This window comes from Lagenorhynchus albirostris, chromosome 11 (assembly GCF_949774975.1).
Source record: "Lagenorhynchus albirostris chromosome 11, mLagAlb1.1, whole genome shotgun sequence".
In the NCBI taxonomy this organism is placed as follows: Eukaryota; Metazoa; Chordata; class Mammalia; order Artiodactyla; family Delphinidae; genus Lagenorhynchus; species Lagenorhynchus albirostris.
This window is the reverse complement of record NC_083105.1, coordinates 84938571-84963629: the sequence shown is the minus strand read 5'-3', so window position 1 is coordinate 84963629 and position 25059 is coordinate 84938571. Positions and strand designations below refer to the sequence as shown.

The 25059-nt window shown below is 37.2% G+C and overlaps 1 protein-coding gene across 1 annotated transcript in view; it reads right to left on the bottom strand.

Annotated features, from left to right (window-relative positions):
- The window catches only part of SOX5 (SRY-box transcription factor 5), a 963387-nt gene that overhangs the window by 643018 nt on the left and 295310 nt on the right, over positions 1 to 25059 (bottom strand). The window contains exon 5 of the mRNA XM_060165318.1: positions 1328 to 1388. The gene's annotated coding sequence lies outside the window, so the exon portion shown is untranslated. The remainder of the gene's footprint in view (positions 1 to 1327; positions 1389 to 25059) is intronic.

Below are 25059 nucleotides of genomic sequence, written 5' to 3'. Positions count from 1 at the left end.
CAATGATATTTATAAGCTGAAAATTGGGAGATGTTTACTACCAGAAAACTCTTTATACACGTATCACCAGAAAGTGGTTCTCAACTCTGCAAGAATCAGTGCAGACATGCTTACAAACCCAATTACTTGGGCATATCATTCTAAACACAGCTTTTTGCAAGACTCTTTCTTAATTTAGCCAAGAACAGAGACCCGAGTATATACAATGCATCAAGATATACTTGAAATTATCTTTCCTTTAAGCTGGAGAGTGGTGTTCTCTCAAGATGCATACAATAATAATCTGTTTAGTCCATAATTCTAGAAAATAACTAAATCCCTGAAGTATCCTGGCAGAAGAACTTTAAGCTTAGATCCTTTCTGAATAAGCCATTTCACTTGAAGAGATGTGATCAGACTGAAGAACAAAGCTATTTATCTCTCTGTGTGATGGAACCTGAAAAGCCCACTGGTAGCTGCTCTCCAGGAGGCCTGGATGTGGACGAGCTAAGTCAAATTCCAGGAGAGTTGTGGAAGTGGTAACACTAGAGGGGTAACAGAAAGGGAGAGGACTCCCAAGCTTCTATAAATAACTAAGCAATAGTAGCAAGAGTTGTAATCACTATTTAAGACAACCGGTAGTCTTCCTTGAAGCAGGAGATGAACACGAGCCATCAGTCACTCATGGTGACACACAGGGAAATGGGGACTGCAAAGGCCAGCATGGCTGCATCCAGCTTACTGAGGAGTGTGACTTACACTAAACTTTCCACAATGGCTGGCAAATGCTCACAGTAGACCCTTTGACTAATTAACCTTCAATTTACATATGGTAGTCAACATTCAGTAGTTAAAATTAGCGTTGGTAAACAGATTGAGTCTAAGAGCATCAAGAGCTTTTAGAGGTGTCCCTGTGCCCAGAGAACAGGGCAGAAAAGAAAGGAAACTTGACTTTCATGATCCAAGTGTTCTCCCACTACAGTTACATAATTAATAACACTGTATATGTTTTAAAGTTTTGATTCTGGAAAAGTCATCAAAAAGTCTTCATTTCAAAATTGTTTATACCCTAAAAAGGATAATAGAAATCAGGGTAACTGTGTACCATATTAGGTAAGAAATCTTCTATTCCTGAAAATCTCTTCTAATTATTTTTTCATCTTCAAATCCTAAAAAGAGAATGCCTAAATGCTGGACTTATTATCTAAAGGCTTTAGTCGTTACTTGCAAAACTGAAGACCACACCAAGTAAGCATGGATAAGAAATAAACAAGTGGCAAGAGATCAAGAACTCCAAAATTAATGACAAAAGAATGATCAGCAAATGATAATAATACAATGTTCTGACCTGCTGAGTCTGCAATCTCTCCCACTCCTGATGTCCTTGATATTATCTATTTCTTGCAATGCTAAGAAAAAAATAACAAAGAAAGACAAGTATTTAGGGAAAAAAATCAAAGCAATTCTGAAATACTTAGGTGAAAAAAAAATAAACATTATAAAGAGAGTTAAGATTTCTACTATATAACTTTGGAAGAAATATTAAGTAATTTCACTCTAAAATTTTTTCTAGACCAGATTCATAGCCACACAACGTCAGACTCATAGGACTATGCCAGTTAATAGCTGATGAATGAATAATAAATGAACACTCAAAAAACAAACTTTCATAAATGACAGGCAAGATATAATGATAGTTGAAATGTAAAAAAAATGTGAACCAATTATCTTGAAGCTGTTTCAATTAAATCACTTTTAAAATTTTTATATTATTACTTCAGTCATGTAAGCACATGTGCATGTATGTAGCCTATGATCACCCTGGGCCCAGTTTTATTGAGAGAAACAATTTTAACCATTCTTACAATCCATAATGGTTAACTTGAAATATACTTATAATGCAACCTTACTTACAACTACAATACTTCAAGGATAACAGGCTAACAGGCACTGAAATTTATTAACTACAGACTAGCACTTACCAAAGCACAGTGCTACATTGTACTAGGATACTAAGTTGTATAAGAATAAAGGGTTTACAAACTCACTGGATAATTTCTATGTTAAAACAATAAAAACAAAAATAGCAAACTAAACCCAGAAACACTGTATTGATACTTAGTCACTTTATCTGAGCCAGACCCCAAATACCAGGATTTAAGCATTGGTCCCATGACAGAAGAGCTTTATGTCTTTAGAAATTTACCTAACCTCTTTGAAGGTTTATTTTCTTGATCTGTAATATGGTTTCATAGCCTTGATATAAATCCAAAAATTTTAAAAATTTTCAATACATGTAACTATATTATCATTATTTTATTATTTATTTATCGGTATAGAATTCTTTTTATAAGGAGAGGTTCATTATCTATTCTCAGCTGTTTAAACTTTGGCCTCAGAATGATTATGGCTTCAAAATGGTTTCAAAATGTCTAAACATTTGTTACTGACTTTTATGATCTTGAAACATGATCATTAAAATTGTATAAATATAAATTACATAATGTTTATGCCCTAGGAGGGTACAGTTACGTGTACCATCAATCAGATTATGTGGTTAGTATTTTATTTCATTTATGTATTGTTAACTAATTAATTAATTAATTTTTGGATGCATTGGGTCTTCGTTGCTGCACGCCGGCTTTCTCTAGTCATGGAGGGTGGGGGCTACTCTTCATTGTGGGTGCGGGCTTCTCATTGCGGTGGCTTCTCTTGTTGCAAAGCATGGGTAATAGGCACGTGGGCTTCAGTAGTTGTGGCATGTGGGCTCCGCAGTTGTGGCTTGTGGGCTCTAGAGCACAAGATCAGTAGTTGTGGCACACGGGTTTAGTTGCTCCACAGCATGTGGGATCTTCCCAGACCAGGGATCAAACTCATGTCCCCTGCATTGGCAGGCAGTTCTTAACCACTGTGCCACCAGGGAAGCCCTGTGGTTAGTATTTTAAATAAGACTGCAAAATGATATGCTCAGGGTAACAGAATTCTACTTCTAGGATATTGATCTAACATACTAGAGCCAGGGATTTAGAGATGATCTAGAACCAGGTTACCTGTATAACTTTTGATTATTAGTTTATATAAGACTTCTCATTTTTGAAAGAAACAATAATTTGGGGTGGTTTCTGGGGTACCTAAATTCTTTTAAAGGCTACAAAATAGTAAAAGAAATTACACACAAAGACTAAGTGGGATTTATCCTAGGAATGCAAAGTTGGTTTAACATCTAAGTATCAAATAATGTAACATATCATACTAATAAAATAAAACACAAAACCATACGATCACCTCTATAGATGCTGAAAAACATTTGACAAAATCCAACACCCTTCCATGATATAAACATTCAACAAACTAGCAACAGAAGGGAACTTCCTGAACCTAATAAATGGCATCTACAAAAACCTCACAACTGTCATACGTAGTAGTAAAAGACTGACTGGTTTCCCACTATGATCAGAAATAAGACAAGGGTGTCCACTCATGTCACTTCTATTCAAGACTGTACTGGAGGGAGACCTTCAAGATGGCAGAGGAGTAGGACGTGCAGATCACCTTCCTCCCCACAAATACATCAGAAATACATCTACACGTGGAATAACTCCTACAGAACACCTACTGAACGCTGGCAGAAGACCTCAGACTTCCCAAAAGGCAAGAAAATCCCCACATACCTGGATAGGGCAAAAGAAAAAAGAAAAAACAGAGACAAAAGAATAGGGATGGGATCTGCACCTCCGGGAGGGAGCTGTGAAGGAGGAAAAGTTTCCACACACTAGAAAACCCCTTAACTGGTGGAAACGAGGGGAGGGTTGGGGGGAAGCTTTGGAGCCATGGAGGAGAGCTCAGCAACAGGGGTGCAGGGGGCAAAGCAGAGAGATTCCCGTACAGAGGATCGGTGCCAACCAGCACTCACCAGCCCGAGGGGCTTGTCTGCTCACCCACCAGGACGGGTGGAGGCTGGGAGCTGAGACTCGGGCTTCAAAGGTCAGATCCCAGGGAGAGGACTGGGGTTGGCTGCGTGAACAAAGCCTGAAGAGAGCTAGTGCACCACAGCTAGCCAGGAGGGAGTCCAGGAAAAAGTCTAGACCTGCCTAAGAGGCAAGAGACCATTGTTTCGGGGTGCACGAGGAGAGGGGTTTCAGAGCACCACCTAAACAAGCTCCAGACACAGGCGCGAGCCGCGGCTATCAGCACGGACCCCAGAGACGGGCATGAAGTGCTAAGGCTGCTGCTGCCGCCACCAAGAAGCCTGTGTGCGAGCACAGGCCACTATCCACACCTCTCCTCCCAAGAGCCTGTGCAGCCCGCCACTGCCAGCGTCCCATGATCCAGGGACAACTTCCCTGGGAGAACACACAGCACACCTCAGGCTGTTGCAATGTCAAGCTGGCTTCTGCCACCGCAGGCTTGCCCGCCTTCCGTACCCCTCCTTCCCCCCAGCCTGAGTGAGACAGAGCCCCCTAATCAGCTGATCCTTTAACCCCATCCTGTCTGGGCAGGCACAGACGCCCTCAGTTGACCCACACGCAGAGGTGGGGCCAAATACAAAGCTGAACCCCAGGAGCTGTGCGAACAAAGAAGAGAAAGGGAAATTTCTCAGAGCAGCCTCAGCAGCAGTGGATTAAATTTGGACAATCAACGTGATGTACACTGCATCTGTGGAATACCTGAATACACAACGAATCATCCCAAAATTGAGGAGGTAGACTTTGGGAGCAACTGTAGCCTTGGGGTTTGCTTCCTGCATCTAATTTGTTTCTGGTTTTATGCTTATCTTAGTTTAGTATTTAGAGTTTATTATCATTGGTAGATTTGTTTATTGATTTGGTTGCTCTCTTCCTCCTTTTTTTTTCTTATATATAAATACATATATTTTTTCTCTTTCTCTTTTTGTTAGTGTTTATGTGTATGCTTCGGTGTGTGATTTTGTCTGTATAGCTTTGCTTTTACCATTTGTACTTGGGCTCTGTCTCTCCGTTGTTTTGGTTTGTTTGTTTCTTTGTTTTAGTATACTTTTTAGTGCTTGTTATCATTGGTGGATGTGTTTTTTGGTTTGGTTGCTCTCTTCTTTCCTTTTTTTAATCACTTTTTAAATTTTTTTATTTTTAATAATTTTTTATTTATTATTTTAATAATTTTATTTTACTCTTTCTTTCTTTTTTTCTCCCTTTTCATTTGAGCCATGTAGCTGACAGGGTCTTGGTGCTCCAGCCAGGTGTCAGTACTGTGCCTCTGACGTGGAGATCCAAGTTCAGGACATTGGTCCAACAGACACCTCCGAGCTCCACGTAATATCAAATGGTGAAAGCTCGCCCGGAGATCTCCATCTCAACGCTAAGACACAGCTGCACTCAACGACCAGCAAGGTACAGTGCTGGACACACTATGCCAAACAACTAGCAAGACAGGAACACAACCGCACCCATTAGCAGAGAGGCTGCGTAAAATCATAATAATGTCACAGACACAACAAAACACACCGCCAGACGTAGACCTGCCCGCCACAAAGACAAGATCCAGCCTCATCCATGAGGAAGGCACTACTCCCCTCCAACAGGAAGCCTACAAAACCCACTGAAGCAACCTTAGCCACTGGGGGCAGACACCAAAAACAACAGGAACTACGAACATGCAGCCTGCAAAAAGGAGACCCCAAACACAGTAAGTTAAGCAAAATAAGAAGACAGAGAAACACACAGCAGATGAAGAAGCAAGATAAAAACCCACCAGACCTAACAAATGAAAAGGAAATAGGCAGTCTACCTAAAAAAGAACTCAGAGTAATGATAGTAAAGATGACCCAAAATCTTGGAAATAGAATGGAGAAAATACAAGAAACGTTTAACAAGGACCTAGAAGAACTAAAAGGAAACAAACAATGATGAACAATGCAATAAATGAAATTAAAAATTCTCTAGAAAGAATCAATACAAGACTAACTGAGGCAGAAGAGTGGGTAAGTGACCTGCAAGATAAACTAGTGGAAATAATTACCACAGAGCAGAAAAAAGAAAAAAGAATGAAAAGAATTCACGACAGTCTCAGAGACATCTGGGACAACATTAAACACATCAACATTCAAATTATAGGGGTCACAAAAGAAGACAAAAAGGGACTGAGAAAATATTTGAAGAAATTATAGCTGAAAACGTCCCTAATATGGGAAAGGTAATAGTCAATCAAGTCCAGGAAGTGCAGAGAGTCCTATACAGGATAAAGCCAAGGAGAAACATGCCAAGACACATATTAATCAAACTATCAAAAATTAAATTAACAAAGAAAAAATACTAAAAGCAGCAAGGGAAAAGCAACAAATAACATACAAGGGAATCACCATAAGGTTAACAGCTGATCTTTCAGCAGAAATTCTGCAAGCCAGAAGGGAGTGACAGGATATATTTAAAGTGATGAAAGGGAAGAAACTACAACTAAGATTACTCTACCCAGCAAGGATCTCATTCAGATTCAATAGAGAAATTAAAACCTTACAAGCAAAAGCTAAGAGAAAACAGCACCATCAAACCAGCTTTACAACAAATGCTGAAGGAACTTCTCTAGGCAGGAAATACAAGAGAAGGAAAAGACCTACAATAACGAACCCAAAACAATTAAGAAAATGGTAATAGGAACACACATATTGATAACTACCTTAAATGTAAATGGATTAAATGCTCCAACCAAAAGACAAAGACTCATAGACTGGCTGAATGGATACAAAAACAAGACCCGTACATATGCTGTCTACAAGAGACCCACTTCAGACCTAGGGATATATACAAACTGAAACTGAGGGGATGGTAAAAGATGATCAATGCAAATGGAAATCAAAAGAAAGCTGGAGTAGCCATTCTCATATTAGACAAAATAGACTTTAAAATAAAGAGTATTACAAGAGACAAAGAAGGACACTACATAATGATCAATCCAAGAAGAAGATATAACAATTGTAAATATTTATACACCTAACATAGGAGCACCTCAATACATAAGGCAAATACTAACAGCCATAAAAGGGGAAATCAACAGTAACACAATCATAGTAGGGGACTTTAACACCCCACTTTCACCAATGGACAGATCACCGAAAATGAAAGGAAACACAAGCTTTAAATGACACATTAGACCAGATGGACTTAATTGATACTTATAGGACAGTCCATCCAAAACAACAGAATACACTTTCTTCTCAAGTGCTCATGGAACATTCTCCAGGATAGATCATAACTTGGGTCACAAATCAAGCCTTGGTAAATTTAAGGAAATTTAAATAGTATCAAGTAACTTTTCCAACCAAAGTGCTATGAGACTAGATATCACTTACAGGAAAAACTCTGTAAAAAATACAAACACATGGAGGCTAAACAATACACTACTAAATAACCAAGAGATCACTGAAGAAATCAAAGGGGAAATGAAAAGATACCTAGAAACAAATGACAATGAAAACACAATGACCCAAAACCTATGGGATGCAGCAAAAGCACTTCTAAGAGGGAAGTTTATAGCAATACCATCAATCCTACCTCAAGAAACAAGAAACATCTCAAATAAACAACCTAACATTATACCTAAAGCAATTACAGAAAGAGAACAAAAGAACGCCAAAGTTAGCAGAAGTAAAGAAATCATAAAGATCAGATCAGAAATAAATGAAAAAGAAATGAAGGAAACACTAGCAAATATCAATAAAACGAAAAGCTGGTTCTTTGAGAACATAAACAAAATTGATAAACCATTAGCCAGACTCAACAAGAAAAAAAGGGAGAAGACTCAAATCAATAGAATTAGAAATGAAAATGGAGAAGTAACAACTGACACTGCAGAAATACAAAGGATGATGAGCGATTACTACCAGCAACTATATGCCAATAAAATGGACAACCTGGAAGAAATGGACAAATTCTTATAAAAGCACAACCTTCCGAGACTGAACCAGGAAAAAATAGAAAACATAAACAGACCAATCACAAGCACTGAAATTGAAACTGTGATTAAAAATCTTCCAACAAACAAAAGCCCAGCACCAGATGGCTTCCCAGGTGAATTCTATCAAACATTTAGAGAAGAGTTAACACCTATCCTTCTCAAACTCTTCCAAAATATAGCAGAGGGAGGAACACTCCCAAACTCATTCTATGAGGCCACCGTCACTGATACCAAAACCAGACAAGGATGCCACAGAGAAAGAAACCTACAGGCCAGTATCACTGATGAACATAAATATAAAAATCCTCAACAAAATACTAGCAAACAGAATCCAGCAGCACATTAAAAGGATCATACACCATGATCAAGTGGGGTTTATCCCAGGAATGCAAGGATCCTTTGTATATTCAAATCAATCAGTGTGATAAACCATATTAACAAATTGAAGGAGAAAAACCATATGATCATCTCAATAGATGCAGAAAAAGCTTTTGACAAATTCAACACCCATTTATGATAAAAACCCTCCACAAAGAAGGCATAGAGGGAACTTACCTCAACATAATAAAGGCCATATATGACAAACCCACAGCCAACATCATTCTCCATGGTGAAACACTGAAACCATTTCCCCTAAGATCAGAAACAAGACAAGGTTGTGCACTCTCACCACTATTATTCAACATAGTTTTGGAAGTTTTAACCACAGCAATCAGAGCAGAAAAAGAAATAAAAGGAATCCAGATTGGAAAAGAAGAAGTAAAGCTGTTACTGTTTGCAGATGACATGATACTATACATAGAGAATCCTAAAGATGCTACCAGAAAACTACTAGAGCTAATCAATGACTTTGGTAAAGTAGCAGGATACAAAATTAATGCACAGAAGTCTCTGGCATTCCTATACACTAACAGCAAAAGATCAGAAAGGGACACTAAGGAAACACTCCTATTTACCATTGCAGCAAAAAGAATAAAATACCTAGGAATAAACCTACCTAAGGAGACAAAAGACCTATATGCAGAAAACTAGAAGACACTGATGAAAGAAATTCAAGATGATACAAACAGATGGACAGATGTACCATGTTCTTGGATTGGAAGAATCAACATTGTGAAAATGACTCTACTACCCAGAGCAGTTTACAGATTCAGTTCAATCCCTATCAAACTACCAATGGCATTTTTCACAGAACTGGAACAAAAAATTTCAGTTTGTATGGACACAGAAAAGACTCCGAATGGCCAAAGCAATCTTGAGAAAGAAAAACGGAGCTGGAGGAATCAGGCTCCCAGTCAGACTATACTACAAAGCTATACTACAAAGCTACAGTAATCAAGACAATATGGTACTGGCACAAAAACAGAAATAGAGATCAATGGAACAGGATAGAAAGCCCAGAGATAAACCCACGCACACATGGTCACCTTATTTTTGATAAAGGAGGCAAGAACATACAAAGGAGAAAAAACAGCCTCTTCAATAAGTAATGCTGGGAAAACTGGACAGGTACACGTAAAAGAATGAAATTAGAACACTTCCTAATATCTTACACAAAAATAAACTCAAAATGGATTAAAGACCTAAATGTAAGGTCAGACACTATAAGACTCTTAGAGGAAAACATAGGCAGACACTCTATAACATAAATTACAGCAAGATCCTTTTTGACCCACCTCCTAGAGAAATGGAAATAAAAACAAAAATAAACAAATGGCACCTAATGACACTTAAAAGCTTTTGCACAGCAAAGAAAACCATAAACAAGACGAAAAGACAACTCTCAGAATGGGAGAAAATATTTGCAAATGAAGCAACTGACAAAGAATTAATGTCCGAAATTTATAAACAACTTATGCAGCTCAATATCAGAAAAACAAACAACCCAACCCAAAAATGGGCAGAAGACCTAAATAGACATTTCTCCAAAGAAACAAACAACCCAACCCAAAAATGGGCAGAAGACCTAAATAGACATTTCTGCCAATAAATACATGAAAGGATGCTCAGCGTCATTAATCGTTAGAGAAATGCAAATCAAAAGTACAATGAGGTGTCACCTCACACCAGTCAGAATGGCCATCATCAAAAATCTATAAACAATAAATGCTGGAGAGGGTGTGGAGAAAAGGGAACCTTCTTGTACTGTTGGTAGGAATGTAAATTGATACAGCCACTATGGAGAACAGTATAGAGGCTCCTTAAAATACCAAAAATAGAACTACCATACAGCCCAGCAATCCCACTCCTGGGCATATACCTTGAGGAAATCATAATTCAAAAAGAGTCATGTAGCACAATGTTCATTGCAGCACTATTTACAATAGCCAGGACATGGAAGCAACCTAAGTGTCCATCGACAGATGAATGGATAAAGAAGATGTGGCACATATATACAATGGAATATTATTCAGCCATAAAAAGAAATGAAATTGAGTTATTTGTTGTGAGGTGGATGGACCTACAGACTGTCATACAGAGTGAAGTATGTCAGAAAAAGAAAAATAAATATTGTATGCTAACACATATATATGGAATCTAAAAAAAAGGTTCTGAAAAACCTAGGGGCAGGACAGAAATAAAGACATAGACATAGACAAGGGACTTGAGGACACAGGGAGTGGGAAGGGTAAGCTGGGACGAAGTGAGAGAGTGGCATGGGCATATATACACTACCAAATGTAATATAGATAGCTAGCGAGAAACAGCCGCATAGCACAGGGAGATCAGCTCGGTGCTTTGTGACCATCTAGAGGGGTGGGATAGGGAGGGCAGGAGGGAGGAAGGCGCAGGAGCGGGGATATGGGGATATATGTATATGTATAGCTGATTCACTTTGTTATAAAGCAGAAACTAACACACTATTGTAAAGCAATTATACTCCAATAAAGATGTTTAAAAAATAGTAAAATAATTTTTAAAAAAAGACTGTACTGGGGCTTTCCTGGTGGTGCAGTGGTTGAGAGTCCGCCTGCCAATGCAGGGGACGTGGGTTCGTGTCTGGGTCCAGGAGGATCCCACATGCCACAGAGCAGTTGGGCCCGTGAGCCACGGCCACTGAGCCTGTGCTCCACAATGGGAGAGGCCACAACAGTGAGAGGCCCGTGTACTGCAAAAAAAAAAAGACTGTACTGGAGGTTACAGCCAGGTTTATTATGAAAGAACAGAAATAAAACACATCCAGATTGAAAAGGAAGAAGTAAACTATACTTGTAGACAATGTTAGTTTTATTTAGAAAATCCTAAGTAATTCACTAAAAAAAACTATTAAAACTATGAACAGGTTCAGTAATATTGCAGGATACTTGATCAATATAAAAATCAGTTGGGGACTTCCCTGGTGGTCCAATGCTCCCAATGCAGGGGGCCCGGGTTCATTCCCAGGTCAGGAAACTAGATCCCACATACCACAACTAAGAGTGCACATGCCGCAACTAAAAGATGCCGCATGCCTCAACTAAAAAGATCTCACATGCTGCAACAAAGATCCCACACATACCAGGTAAGATCCTGTGTGTTGCAACTAAGGCCTGGCGCAGCCAAATAAATAAATAAATATTTTTAAAAATCAACTGGATTCCTATATACTAGTAATAAACACTACAAAAATAAAATTAAGAAACAATTTCATTTACAACAGCATGAAAAAAATAAAATAATTATCAATTCAATAGTGTAAGTGGAAGACTTGTACATTAAAAATTAAAACACTACTGAAAGAAATGAAAGAATATCTAAAAGAGATGAAAATGCATCCCACATTCATGGATCAGAGAACTTAATATTCTTAATATGAAATATTCCCCAAATTGATCTATGGATTCAACACAATCTCTATAAAATTTCAGCTGGCTTTTTTGGTAAAAACTGACAAACTGTTCCTAAAATTCATAAGGCAATGCAAGGTATCCAGTATAGCTAAATCAATCCTGAGAAAGAAGAAAAAGTTGGGGAATGCATCCTTTACCACTTCAAAACTAAAGACAAAGCTACAGTAATCAATACAGTGTGGTACTGGCATAAGGATGCAAATATAGATAAATGGTATAGAATTGAGAGGACAGAAATAAACCTAGACATTTATGGTCAATTGAGTTTCGACACACTTGCCCAGACAATTCAATGGGGGAAAGAACAGTTATGGTATGACAAAAAATAAATAAATAAATAAATAAAGTCTTTGTTTCTGGTTCTTTTTTTTTTTTTTTTTTGTATTTTTACATTTTATTTATTTTTTTACACAGCAGGTTCTTATTAGTTATCCATTTTATACATATTAGTGTATACATGTCAATCGCAATCTCCCAGTTCATCACACCATCACCACCACCCCTGCCACGTTCCCCCCTTGGTGTCCATACATTTGTTCTCTACATCTGTGTCTCAATTTCTGCCCTGCAAACTGGTTAATCTGTACCATTTTTCTACGTTCCACATATATGCGTTAATATATGATATTTGTCTTTCTCTCTCTGACTTACTTCACTCTGTATGACAGTCTCTAGATCCATCCACGTCTCTACAAATGACCCAGTTTCGTTCCTTTTTATGGCTGAGTAATATTCCACTGTATATATGTACCACATCTTCTTTATCCATTCGTCTGTCGATGGGCATTTAGGTTGCTTCCATGACCTGGCTATTGTTCCTGATTCTTGACACAGAGCTTTGAAAACCCTTGGAATTCCCTGAGTGGCATGTGTGACTTTGTTATGCTATGAGGTGACTCTTGTCAGAGTTCCCAGATAGCTTCAGGCTGGGAGAGAATGTCAGAAAAAGCAACCAAGTGATTTGAGGGATGGAACTTTGAGACACCTCCCACCCCCCAACCCCTGACCCTCCTCCATGCAACCTCTGGGGAGAAGAGATTGAGAGGCTGGAGATTGAGTTTAATGACATAGCCAATGATTTAATCAACCATGTCTATAATTATGTCAATAAAAACTCTGAACAACAAGCTCAGAGAGCTTCCTGCTTGGTGAATACATTGATGTACTAGGAGGGTGGCAACCCTGGCTCCACAAGGACAGAAACTCCCATTCCACAACCCTTTCGGCCTTGTTCTATATACCTCTTCTTCATCTGGCTGCTCATTTGAATTCCTTACAATAAAACAGTCATCATAATTAAGCACTTACATGAATTCTGTAAGTCATTCTAGTGAATTACGGAACCTGAAGCTGTGTCGTGGGAGCTTCCAAATCTGTAGCCAATTCAACCAGGCAGAAGTGCCCCTTGCCTGGGGACCCCACTTGCAGCTCTCTTCTGAAGTAAGGGCGGTCTTATTGGGGACCTTAGCCTTTGGTTCGTGGGATCTGGTGCTAACTCCAAATAGTTAGCATCAGATTGATTTGAATGTTAGGACACTCAGCGGATGTCAGAGAACTGGTATTGGGACATAATCGTCTTTTCAGCAAATGGTTCTGAGAAAACTAGATATCCACATGCAAAAGAATGGAATTAGATCTTTACTTCAAAACCGTATAAAAAATTAACTCAAAATGGATGATATAACTAAATGTAAGAGCTAAAACCATAAAACTCTTAGAAGAAAGCATAAATATTTGTAACCCTGAGTTTGGCAATGGTTTCTCAAATACAACACCAACAGATAAAATGAGTAACAAAAGAAAAAAATCAATAAATTGGACTATATCAAAATACAAAATGTCTGTGTTTCAAAGTACACCATCAAGAAAGTGAAAAGGCAACCTACAGAATGAGAGAAAATGTTTGCAAATCATAGATCTGATAAAGGACTTGTATCCAAAATATAGAAAGAACTCTTAAAACTCTATATTAAAAAGTCAAACAATCCAATTAAAAAATGGACAAAGAATCTGAATGGATATTTTACCAGAGAAGATATAAAAATGGCCAATTAGACTATGAAATATACTCAACATTAGCCATGAGGTAAATGCAAGCCAAAACCACAATGATATACTACTTCACATCCACTAGGATGGCTATTTTTAAAAAAGAGATAATAACAAGTGCTGATAAGAATGTAGAGAAATTGGAACCATCTATGTCACAGGTAAGAATGTGAAATTCTGCAGGTGTTCTGGAAAATAGTTTGGTGGTTCCTATAATGTTACATACAGAGTTACCATATGACCCAGCAATTCCACCCCTATGTACTTACATACACAAGAGAAATGAAACATGTGTCCATACAAAAACTTGCACCCGAATGTTCATGGTAGCATTACTTATAATAGCCGAAATGTGGCAACAATCTAAATGTCCATCAACTGACGAATGGATAAGCAAAATGTGATACATCCATACAGTGGGATATTATTCAGCCATAAAAAGGAATGGAGTACATGTTACAGCATTGATGAACCCTGAAAATATTATACCAAATAAAAGAAGCCGATAACAAAAGACCATATATTGTATGATTTCATTTATAAGTCCAGAATATTACCTATTCTGTAGATTTACCATCTATAGAAACATCGAGCAGATTAGCAGTTACTTAGAATTATAGGGAAAGGAGATTTGTAGGGTAATGGGAAGCAACTGTTAATAAGTATGTAGCTTCTTTTTGTTAGATGAAAATGTTCTAAAATTATACTGTGGTGATATTGAACAACTCCTTGAATTTACTGAAAAACACTGAATTGCACACTTTCAATGAGTGGACTGTATAGTATATAAACGATAACTCAATAAAGCAGTTTTTAAAAATTTACACAGATAAAACAAAGACATGTTAACACATTATCCCCATTTTTAAAAGGAAAGGTACCCACATCTGTCTTGAAAAAGTTTATGTTAAGATGATACCAAAGAAATTATATATTTTGATAGATTATTGCTTGACAGATAACATGAATGGCATGCCAAGATTAAATACCAATAATAAAATAATAGTAAGGTGTTCTACTTTTAAACTAGTCTTCAGAGATTAGTCTTCCAATAGAACTCAAGTAGTATAATAAAATCCAAGTATAATTTTCACTTTTTCAGGGCTGGTAGTGTAGAAAAAAATCTTTTCATCCAAAGTATGGTGATAGTTCAGAATACAATTTGTTAAAAGCTGTAAATCATGTAGACACTTTTGTGATTTTAGAATTCTCTACTTAAGAATGACTGTTAAAAAGGAATACTTTAGCTGCCAAACAAAATTAGATACGTATGTGAGGAAACATATACTTTGAAAATATCAAGTTTCAGCGACATAAAATTCAAGTTTACCAATCCTATCTATTTAAACCTTCAATTTTAATATGAATTCATTTAAACAAGTACTCAGAAGCTACATTACCCTATGGGGCTATCTCATATTTACCCAATTTCAATGATATAATAAGAGTTATAAGATTAAGCAATGTGATCAACTCTAGTTACACAACCTAAAATGACTAAACTCTTTGTCAGTCAATACATGTTTGACTATTCAAGTATAATTTCTGCCATTGAAATTTATATAAGGTCTGCTGCCTTCTCTTAACTGTGCATGCACATTGCTTCGAGTTCAGCTGCAAATCTGTTGAATAGCAACCATCTACCTATTCATCTATTCATTTATTCAACAAAAAAGTTACTGAGCACTTACCATAAGATATTGCTTATATAATAAGGCAGAATGGAGAAATAAAAAGAACACGTTTTGAGATCATCTAGACTTGAGTTTAAGTTCAGGCCTCAACTTATTATAGGTGGTAAAACCTTTCTGAACCTTAGTTTTCTCATTTTTAAAGTGAGAATTAATTAAAGTAATAAATGTTACAGAACCCAATAATAAATGTTCTTTTTTCAGCCTAATTTGAAGGCTAAGAAGATTAATCAGATATGAATTCTGCCTTTTATAAATTAACAGTACAGCAGACATTATAATGTATATAAGTAAATTAAATAAGGTAAAAAATTATACAATAGAAATTTCCAGTGATAAAATAAGAAATGAGATGATCCATACCAGATGTACATAACATGGCATCATCATCATCACCAAATAGAAACAGCATTTATATAGTTGGTTACCAAGCTAATTAAATAATTATCAACTGAAAAATAGAAGATCAATAATCTTGGTTTGTTCCAAGGAAATTCTGAGTAATTGCAAGTAAAGTTTAATGTTAGAAGATTATAACGTTACAGAAGATTATATATAGAAAAGATGCTTACTTATTAGTATTGTTTCTTATGGTAATGAATAAAAATGCCACATTTCCTCTATCAAGAATTTGTTAATTCTGGCTATCCCATCTCCAGCCTATATGGATGACCACTGGCAAGTTACTTTAAGTCTTGGTTCCTTCCTTTCCTCATCTGTTAAATGGGAATTAAAATCATGCACGCTTTATTGGGTGAACAATAGAATAAAATGAGTGCATGTCAAGTGCACGAGTGCCTAGTCCATTAAGTACCTAACACTGTAGGTATTCAAACAACGTTCGACAGTCTTATCCCTCTTATTATAATCTTTCACACCACAGCAAGAACACGTACAGGCATTTTAACTAAATTTTAATTACCATTCAATGGGAGGTGAAATATCATAGCAAAAAAGATTTTTGCATGCATATTGGGAAAACTAGGGCTTTTTCTTTATATCATTCATAATGGCCAGCAGAATGAAGTTCTATGACTGGCCAAGACTATATCATGTGCCTTTGTGGTGGGCAGATAATGAGAAACAGTTCAACGAAAAGAAAGAGTATGTATATAGGTATGGGGGGATGCTCTTTCTAGAAGAAGGGAGTGGTAAGCCATGCTGAAAGATAAAACAACATGCCTACCTACTTCTACCAAGTGAATAGGGATAGTCTTTGCCATAAGTTATGATTTCTAATTTAACTGAACTCAGAAGATGGTAAATAAATGAGTGATTTATATAAATTTAGAACTCTTTAATTAAAAAGTCCTCATGATAATAATGGAGGGAGTCTCCTCTCCCTTACCTGTTGCATCTAATTGGCCATTGAATCATCCTCACCCAATCTCTCAAATATCTATAAAATATGTCCCTTCCTCTCTGTTTCCATAGGTATCACCCTTCTCCACACTCATGTTCTTCTCTTACCTTGACTATTATGAGTGATACCTTCCTTAGCTGTTCTCCTTGCTTTAAGTCTCAAACCCTACATGAGACAATTTTTCCATGTTCTGCCATTCTTCTCTACCTATTCTTCCCTCAAGACCCAATCCAATCATTGTACCTTCTCAGTGAAGTCTTTCCTAACTCTCCAAGGGATATTGAGGAACTTTTCATTTCATGGGACTTAACAAACGGCAACTTAGCATATATATGGAAGTATCCACTTATGGGTGGATACTTAACACAAGTTAAGTATCCACTTGTGTCAAAGTAACACAAGTTTTTATTATAATACCCCATGCTGGAAAGGTATGGTAAAGTGGGGCGTTTCATATGTTGCTACTAAAAGTTAAAAGTGGTTCAAATATTTTGAAAAATATTTGGATCATCTATGCCAGCAGTCTTACACATGTTCCTATGTAATTTCATTTCTGGAAAATATATCCTGAGGAAAGAATTCCAAAAACAAGTAAAGTTTATCCACAAATACATTTTTCTAGAAATTATTGATAATATGAAAAAAGGAATGAGTCAAAATGGCTAACAATAGGGCATTACTCAAATAAACTACAGATCATCTCCCTACTAATCTGCTGAGGAAAAGAGGCTTAGTAATTAGCAGAGCCCAGATGCAAATACACATTCCTGTGACTCCAGTGCCTGAAAGTTCCTAAACAGTAATTCTCTTCCAAAATATTAATGTTCTAAAAGATTAATTTTGGTTAAAAGAAGATTTGTAGTTTACATAACCAATGATACATACACACACACACACACACACACACTCACACACAAGATATAAAAATGACTCAAAGGATTAATGCCAAAATGTTACAATACTAATTTTAGAATTACAAAAATTGCTTAGTTTCTTTTGCTAATCTACATTTTCTAAACATTTCTCCAATAAATTATATAACTTTCATAATAACAGAAGTTTATTAAATAGAATATCAAAACTTTTATACAAATTGTATAATGCTATTTAAGCGTGGGGATCAAAGGGTTTTGCAAAAGTTCTGAGTTGGCACTTAGTGCCCTTATAATAACCCCATCTTCCTCCTCAGAAAACAGACACCCACCGGAGCACCCCATCCAGGTCCATTTCCTATGTATTAACCAAAAATCTTTTTTAAAAAACATTTACTGACTTATTTTATTATCCATTAGACATCTCATCTACACTGACTCTTCACTAACTTCACAACCACCCTGTGAAGTGTGCGTTGTTAACACACAGCAAATGAGGATACTGAGTTAAACTTAGTTGCTCATGGTCACATGGTCAGCATGTGGCAGAGGTGGGATTTGAACTCAAGACTTCCTGACATCAGCAACGAGATATCACCTCACACCTGTCAGAATGGCTATTATCAAAAAGTCTACGAATAACAAATGCTAGAGAGGGTGTGGAGAAAAAGGAACCCTCCTACACTGTTGGTGGGAATGTAAATTGATACAGCCACTATGGAGAACAGTATGGAGGTTCCTCAAAAAACTAAAAATAGAACTACCATATGAGCAATTCCACTCCTGGGTATATATCCGGAAAAAAATGAAAAGGCTAATTTGAAAAGATACATGTGCCCTGGTGTTCATAGCAGCACTATTTATAATAGCCAAAACATGAAAGCAACTCAAATGCCCAAGAGACGATTGGAATATTATCCAGCCATAAAAAAGAATGAAATTCTGCCATTTGCAGCAATGTGGATAGACCTAGGGAATATTACACTTGGTGAAATAAGTCAGACAAAGACAAATAATATATGATATCACTTATATGTGGAATCGAAAAAAATGCAAATGAATGTATACGCAAAACAGAAACAGAGTCACAGATATAGAAAACAAATCTGTGGTTACCAAAGGGGTGAGGGAAAGGGGGAGGAAGAAATTAGGGGTATAGGATTAACAGATACAAACTACTATGTATAAAATAGATAAACAACAAGGATATACTGTATAGCACAGGGTATTACAGCCATTATCTTGTAATAACCTATAATGGAATATAATCCACAAAAATATGGAATCACTGTGCCATGCCCCTGAAAGTAACACAATATTGTAAATCAACTATACTTCAATTTAAAAAAATCCATTTTCTTTCCAACAGACCACACAGATCACTTCAAAACATACTTGTCCATGTACCAATTCCCCATTTCTTTCTCTTTTCAAGTGTTTGTGAATGTATCCAATAAAGTACTTGTTACTAATATGGAAATGAGCTAGTCAGGTTACAGTGGGATAAGCACAAAAATTGGAGGCCTCTCCCCATCACCACCTGTCACTATCCCTTCTTCCTTTTCTTTTATTTCCTGCATAGCACTTCGCATCTCTAAAACTAGTTTGTTTTAGAGATCTAAAACATTTTAGGCAAAATAGACCTTGCCTATTTTGTTCATTGCTTTACCTTTAGCACCTAGAACAGTGCCTGATTTAAACTGGAGTTTAATAAATACTTAGCAGATGAATAAATAAATGTACTTATGAGAACAGGTGCAAATCCCTCTCTTTACTAAGCTATGTGTCTCGACAAATCTACTAGCCTCTCAGCTTTTAAATGCCCACTTCTTTAATGCAATACTGCCCAAGGTTGTTATGAGTAATTCATTCATTTCAAAAACTACTTATTGAGCGCCTATTATATGCCAAATATTATTCTACGCAATGTGAGAGTAGCAGGGAACAAAACAGACAAAAATCTCTTACGCAGCTCAAAGTCTGGTGAGTGAAGACAGAAAAGAATGTAGCTTAATATGTTAGATGTTGACAAGTATTTTGGAGACAAAACAGCTTGTGGATAGGAATCTGAAAGGAGGATCTGCAGTTTTAAGCAGGGTAACTGAGAAAGAGGACAGTTGAGTAAGGAGGTGAGGGAGCCAGACATGCATATTGGGGAAAGAACTTTTCAGGCAGCAGGAATAGCATGCTGGCGCGACTGTAATTTTCAGAGTGGTTGCAATGTAGTAAGTGACGAGAGAACAGTAAGAAATGAGATCAGATAAGCGCGGCAGGGGAAAGGACTGACTGTGTAAGACCTGTACACCATCGTAAGGGTACTGGCTTTTGTTCTTAGAAAAATTAGCAGTCATTGGAGGGGGTTGAGCAGAAGTGGGATATTCTGTGACTTAGATTTTTAATGGGCTCAGTATTTCTCAATAGGGTTGCTATTGGCATTGTGAGTGGCCAACCTCTCTTTGTCCTTACCACCAAGCACATGGCAGGTCATCTCTAAACTCAGCTCACCAAATGCCAGTAGTAATTCCCAGAACTTTTTTTTTTTTAATTTTTTAACATCTTTATTGGAGTATAATTACTTTACAATGTTGTGTTAGTTTCTGCTTTATAACACAGTGCCTCAGTTTTACATATACATATATTCCCATATCTCTTCCCTCTTGCGTCTCCCTCCCTCCCACCCTCCCTATCCCACCCCTCTAGGTGGTCACAAAGCACTGAGCTGATCTCCCTGTGCTATGCGGCTGCTTCCCACTAGCTATCGGTTTTACATTTGGTAGTGTATATATGTCCATGCCACTCAACAACCAAAAATGCCCCCATTTATTTCCAGAGCTACGTTAGAAATAGACAATGGTAGGTGTAAAGGTAGAGTCTATTTTAATATTCCAGGCAATACTTTATGTCATCTTGAGCCAGAGTGGCAGTGGTGAATCAGAATATGTATCTTTTAGAGATAGGATTTGCAAATGAATTGGATATGGGTGTGAATGAAAGCTAGGAGTCAATGAAGACTCCCAGGTGTTTGGAATGAGCAAATAGAAGGATGGAGTTGCTCTTCCCTGAAAGACTGAATGTCGATGGAACAGATTTGGTGAAGAAAGCAGGCATTCAGTCAAGACACGTTAAGAACTACTACATAGGGCTTCCCTGGTGGCGCAGTGGTTGAGAATCTGCCTGCCAATGCAGGGGACACGGGTTCGAGCCCTGGTCTGGGAAGGTCCCACATGCCACGGGGCAACTAGGCCTGGGAGCCACAACTACTGAGCCTGTGCGTCTGGAGCCTGTGCTCCGCAACGAGAGGAAGCGACAGTGAAAGGCCCGCGCACCGCGATGAAGAGTGGCCCCCGCTTGCCACAACTAGAGAAAGCCCTTGCATAGAAACGAAGACCCAACACAGCCAAAAAAAAAAAAAAAAGAAAGAACTACTACATAAAAGCAGATATGTCTATATTTCATGCAAGAATTTTGTGAAATGAGGTAATGAGTAGTTCTGAACTGATGGATTTTGTTAGTGTATTTTATGAAAGAATAGAGTTAACAGAAATAAATGTTAGCTAAATAAATGAACAAACGATTACTAATAACTAATTGTAGGTTATTACTGGTCTAAGCAATTAGATGGTATCAAGAAAAGTGATTTTTTAAAAAAATATAACCCAAAGGAATGAATTTAACTGTGGTATTTCGAACAATAAATGGTGTGTGAGTATGCAGGCTTTTAATGCTGTTTTAATCCCACCAGGCCCACACTGCTTGGAGTAGATGTCCTACAGTGAGATTAGGCTCAGCCTTGGGAAAACAGTGAGTGCCACAACTCTCCTGTACGCCATACTGACTATGCACCACCAATTTCAACACTGTGGAGCCGATTGGTCAATACATGCAACGTGTTCTACATTCATGGGCCATTCGAGGTTTTCGGAGAAAAGATGTGTCCAGACATTGTTTAGCCACCCTTTACAGGTAGAGTTGAGTCATTCTTCCGTGGACAGAACAAATTAGCTGAATCAACACAATGACTGATAGATACAAACATACAATTTAGAGCTGCTAGGAGGAAGTGTCCGCTTGCATCACTGCTAGAACCTTCTCCCTAGTAGTAGCATTCTGCCTGCTCGTCAGAGTAGAAAAGCAGCATTTTGAACAGCAATGCTCATCACATACATCGGAAGATTCTTCCCAAATGTGTTAAATAACCAAGCTCATACAGTCAGAACGCTTTCATTCTCTGGATTTATATCACATTTATGAATATTCTATCTCAGTATTTTCTACTAATATTCCCTGTGATTTATTACAGGGGAGGTGTCTGTATTCCAAAAGTAGTCCCTGTACACACGTACAAAGGAACGCACCTTGCTTCCTTCAGAACATGGCATCATTTTCCAGACTGACTTGGCCTATTGTTAGATACCCTCTTTCCCTCAGTAACATTAGTGGAGGGAAACTGGATGTAATTCTTGAGTCAAGGTGCACTTCCAATCACCAGTTAACTAAAGAAGTTAGAAGGTTCATACAAAGGTGGTCGCTTGAACTAAAGTGGGAAGGAATGTGATAAAGAAGTACTAGTGGCAGACAGATGCCCTAGGGGCTTTGCATTGTTGTTTCACTGGAAGGACATAGTGTGTCATAATGAATTACCATTAATTTGAGCCAGCAGTACTGTCAGATGAGCCTAGCAACCCAGGATGACAAGCAGTGCCTGCAAGATCATCTAATGAGGGGACAAGACTGCTTCAGTAGTGCCGCTTCACTCAATTAGTGGACAAGGCTTTTAATGCCGCTCTGCACAACTAAAGCAATTTTGATTACTTAGAGCTAAGTCTCCATTTAGGGTGTTTTGGAAGCTGAAACAGGGTTCCTTCTTTTTTTTTTTTTTAATATAATTTAGCTTGAGAGTATTTGAATGGTAATAAGCTATTTGAAAGCCAATCACATTCTTATTTTTCCCTAAGTAATATTGAAATATATTTTTTAAAAGTTCAAATGATAGAATTTACTCTAGTAAATGAAATGTAAATAAGATAGCAAATGATTAAGGATATGCTGAGGGTGTGTGTGTGTGTGCGTGTGTGCACGCAGGCACTATATGTGTCTCTCGCTGCCAGAATTACAGTTGGCAAATTTCATTTCATCAGCCAACATTATCAGGAGGGTTGCATATTTATTCTCTATATCCACATTTTTAAAAAATTCCAGATCTTGCCTTCTTTGGCTGGGAGCACTTATCTTTCATAGCTTTTGATACAGGGAACTGACTTTTCCACTTCATTATTTTTTTCACTATGTCACTGCATGATGAAAAGCACTGATAAGTGCAATGGTATGACTTTCTTTAATAACGTGATCACTGACTTATCTCATAACTAAAACCTTAGCTTCCCAGAGGCTATTTAGGCTTACTAAATTCCTTTCATTCTCATTAGAAACATACAGGGTGCTCACTCCACACATCACTCTAGTCATCTAGCTTTTAATCTCCTTGGTGTGTTTAATCCTCAGAATGCTTGCACTATGTGAAATTCTATGAAATTTTGCCTTTTTAATTAGAAAGTCATTAGGTAAAAGGAATGACTCAAGTCCACAAGGAATTACCCAAGACACATAGTAGGTGCTCATAAAATTTTATTAAATTGAACACAATTCTACAGAGACAAAGAAAGTGAACCTGAGGGTGACACACACATGCCCCCTTTTCCTTTGCTTCCCCCAGGTGAGCAGCGGTAACAGGATCAAGAGTTGAGAATGAGAATCTACAGCTACACCTACCTATTGCCAAAATCAGAGGGGGGACAATTAAAAAAAAACCCATTGCCTAAAGTAGGCCCAAGACAAACCAATTTGAAAATGATACACATCTTCACACCCTTGTTTTACAAAGAAGCCCATGTGAACATGCTGAATCAGAGTCATCCAGGGCAGAAGCTAGGAAACTTTTTATAATACTTTGGGCCACTGGAAAACCCATTAGTTGAATAAATTAGAAATTATCAGACCTTTTTTTCTTCTTTTCCATAGGCATATTTCATTTCCTCAAAATAGTTTTAATAATTGTTACTTTCTTGTCTCCTAAAGGATTAACTCCTAAAGCACGTTGCACAGTCAGGGAGCTACTTACGTATTAGTAGAAAATGGTATATTATTGGCATTGTTTGTGTTGTAAGTAAAAAGTAAAGAGAAAAAACAATACGGCTCAGGAAGCAAGTAATACTTCCTATAATGTGTTATTTTTTTATAATTATAATGACTTAGAAACTGGCAAAGAATGTGCACTGATTCTGTATCCTCCCCTCGCCCCTGAATACATGATATGAAATCACATCACTGACTCAAATTATTGCCAAGGTTGAGAAAACTATTAATAGTTTCATTTTTTCTCCTCTCTTGACAAAAGGAATAGCATGAGAGAAGGAAAAGGGATCCCTATTAGTTGTAGAAATTAAGCATAAATAAAATGTGAAGATTAAATTTAATAGGAAAGTACCAGTAATATACATACAATGCAATAGGTATCAATCTCTTAAATGCTTCCCTCTTCACTTCCTCTTTGTTCTTTAGTAGAGTATTTGTCCAAAGTACCACCAACAATGATTACCATTTAGCTTTCCATCAATGTTAGTAACGAACATCACAGATATTTTCCCATCCTTGTTGATTAAATTTTATTTCTTAACTATGTATGATATTTACATAGTCAAAACTATCTATAAAGGTAACTCTTAGGAGGCTTGTTTCCATCTCTATCCCTTCTATTCATTTCCACCCACACATTATATGTAATTATTTTCATTAGTTCTGGCTTATCGTTCCTGTATTCCTTTTTGTAAAAATAAGCTTATATATGTATTTATTCTTATTTGCCCTTCTTTCTAATGCAAAAGATAGCATATTGTCTCCACTCTTTGAAGTTTCTAAAATTTTTCACCTAAATATATTCTGGAAATGTCTCCATATTAGTGCATAGAGATCTTCCTCATTATTTTTTATAACTGCGTGATACTTGTATGGACATATTTTAATCCATTCAACATGTCTTTTATGAATGGGGATTTAGGTTATTTCCAATATTTTGCAACTGTAAATAATGTTACAATTAATAACCTGAAATAATGTTTTGTAACTCCTCATGTTACTTCTCAGGAAACCACTGGTGGGTAAGGAGGTTGCCTAAGTCTCCTTGAGCTGGTGTCAACTGACTCCACATTTCTGATATGGGAGAGGAGTAGGACGGGAAGCCTGAAATACCTTTGATGCTTTTACTGGAGCTCAAATTTATTTCTGGTCTTGAATATAGATCTCTGTGAATAAAGCAATTATGAAATAGTTTTGGTTGATATTAAGGGAGAGAA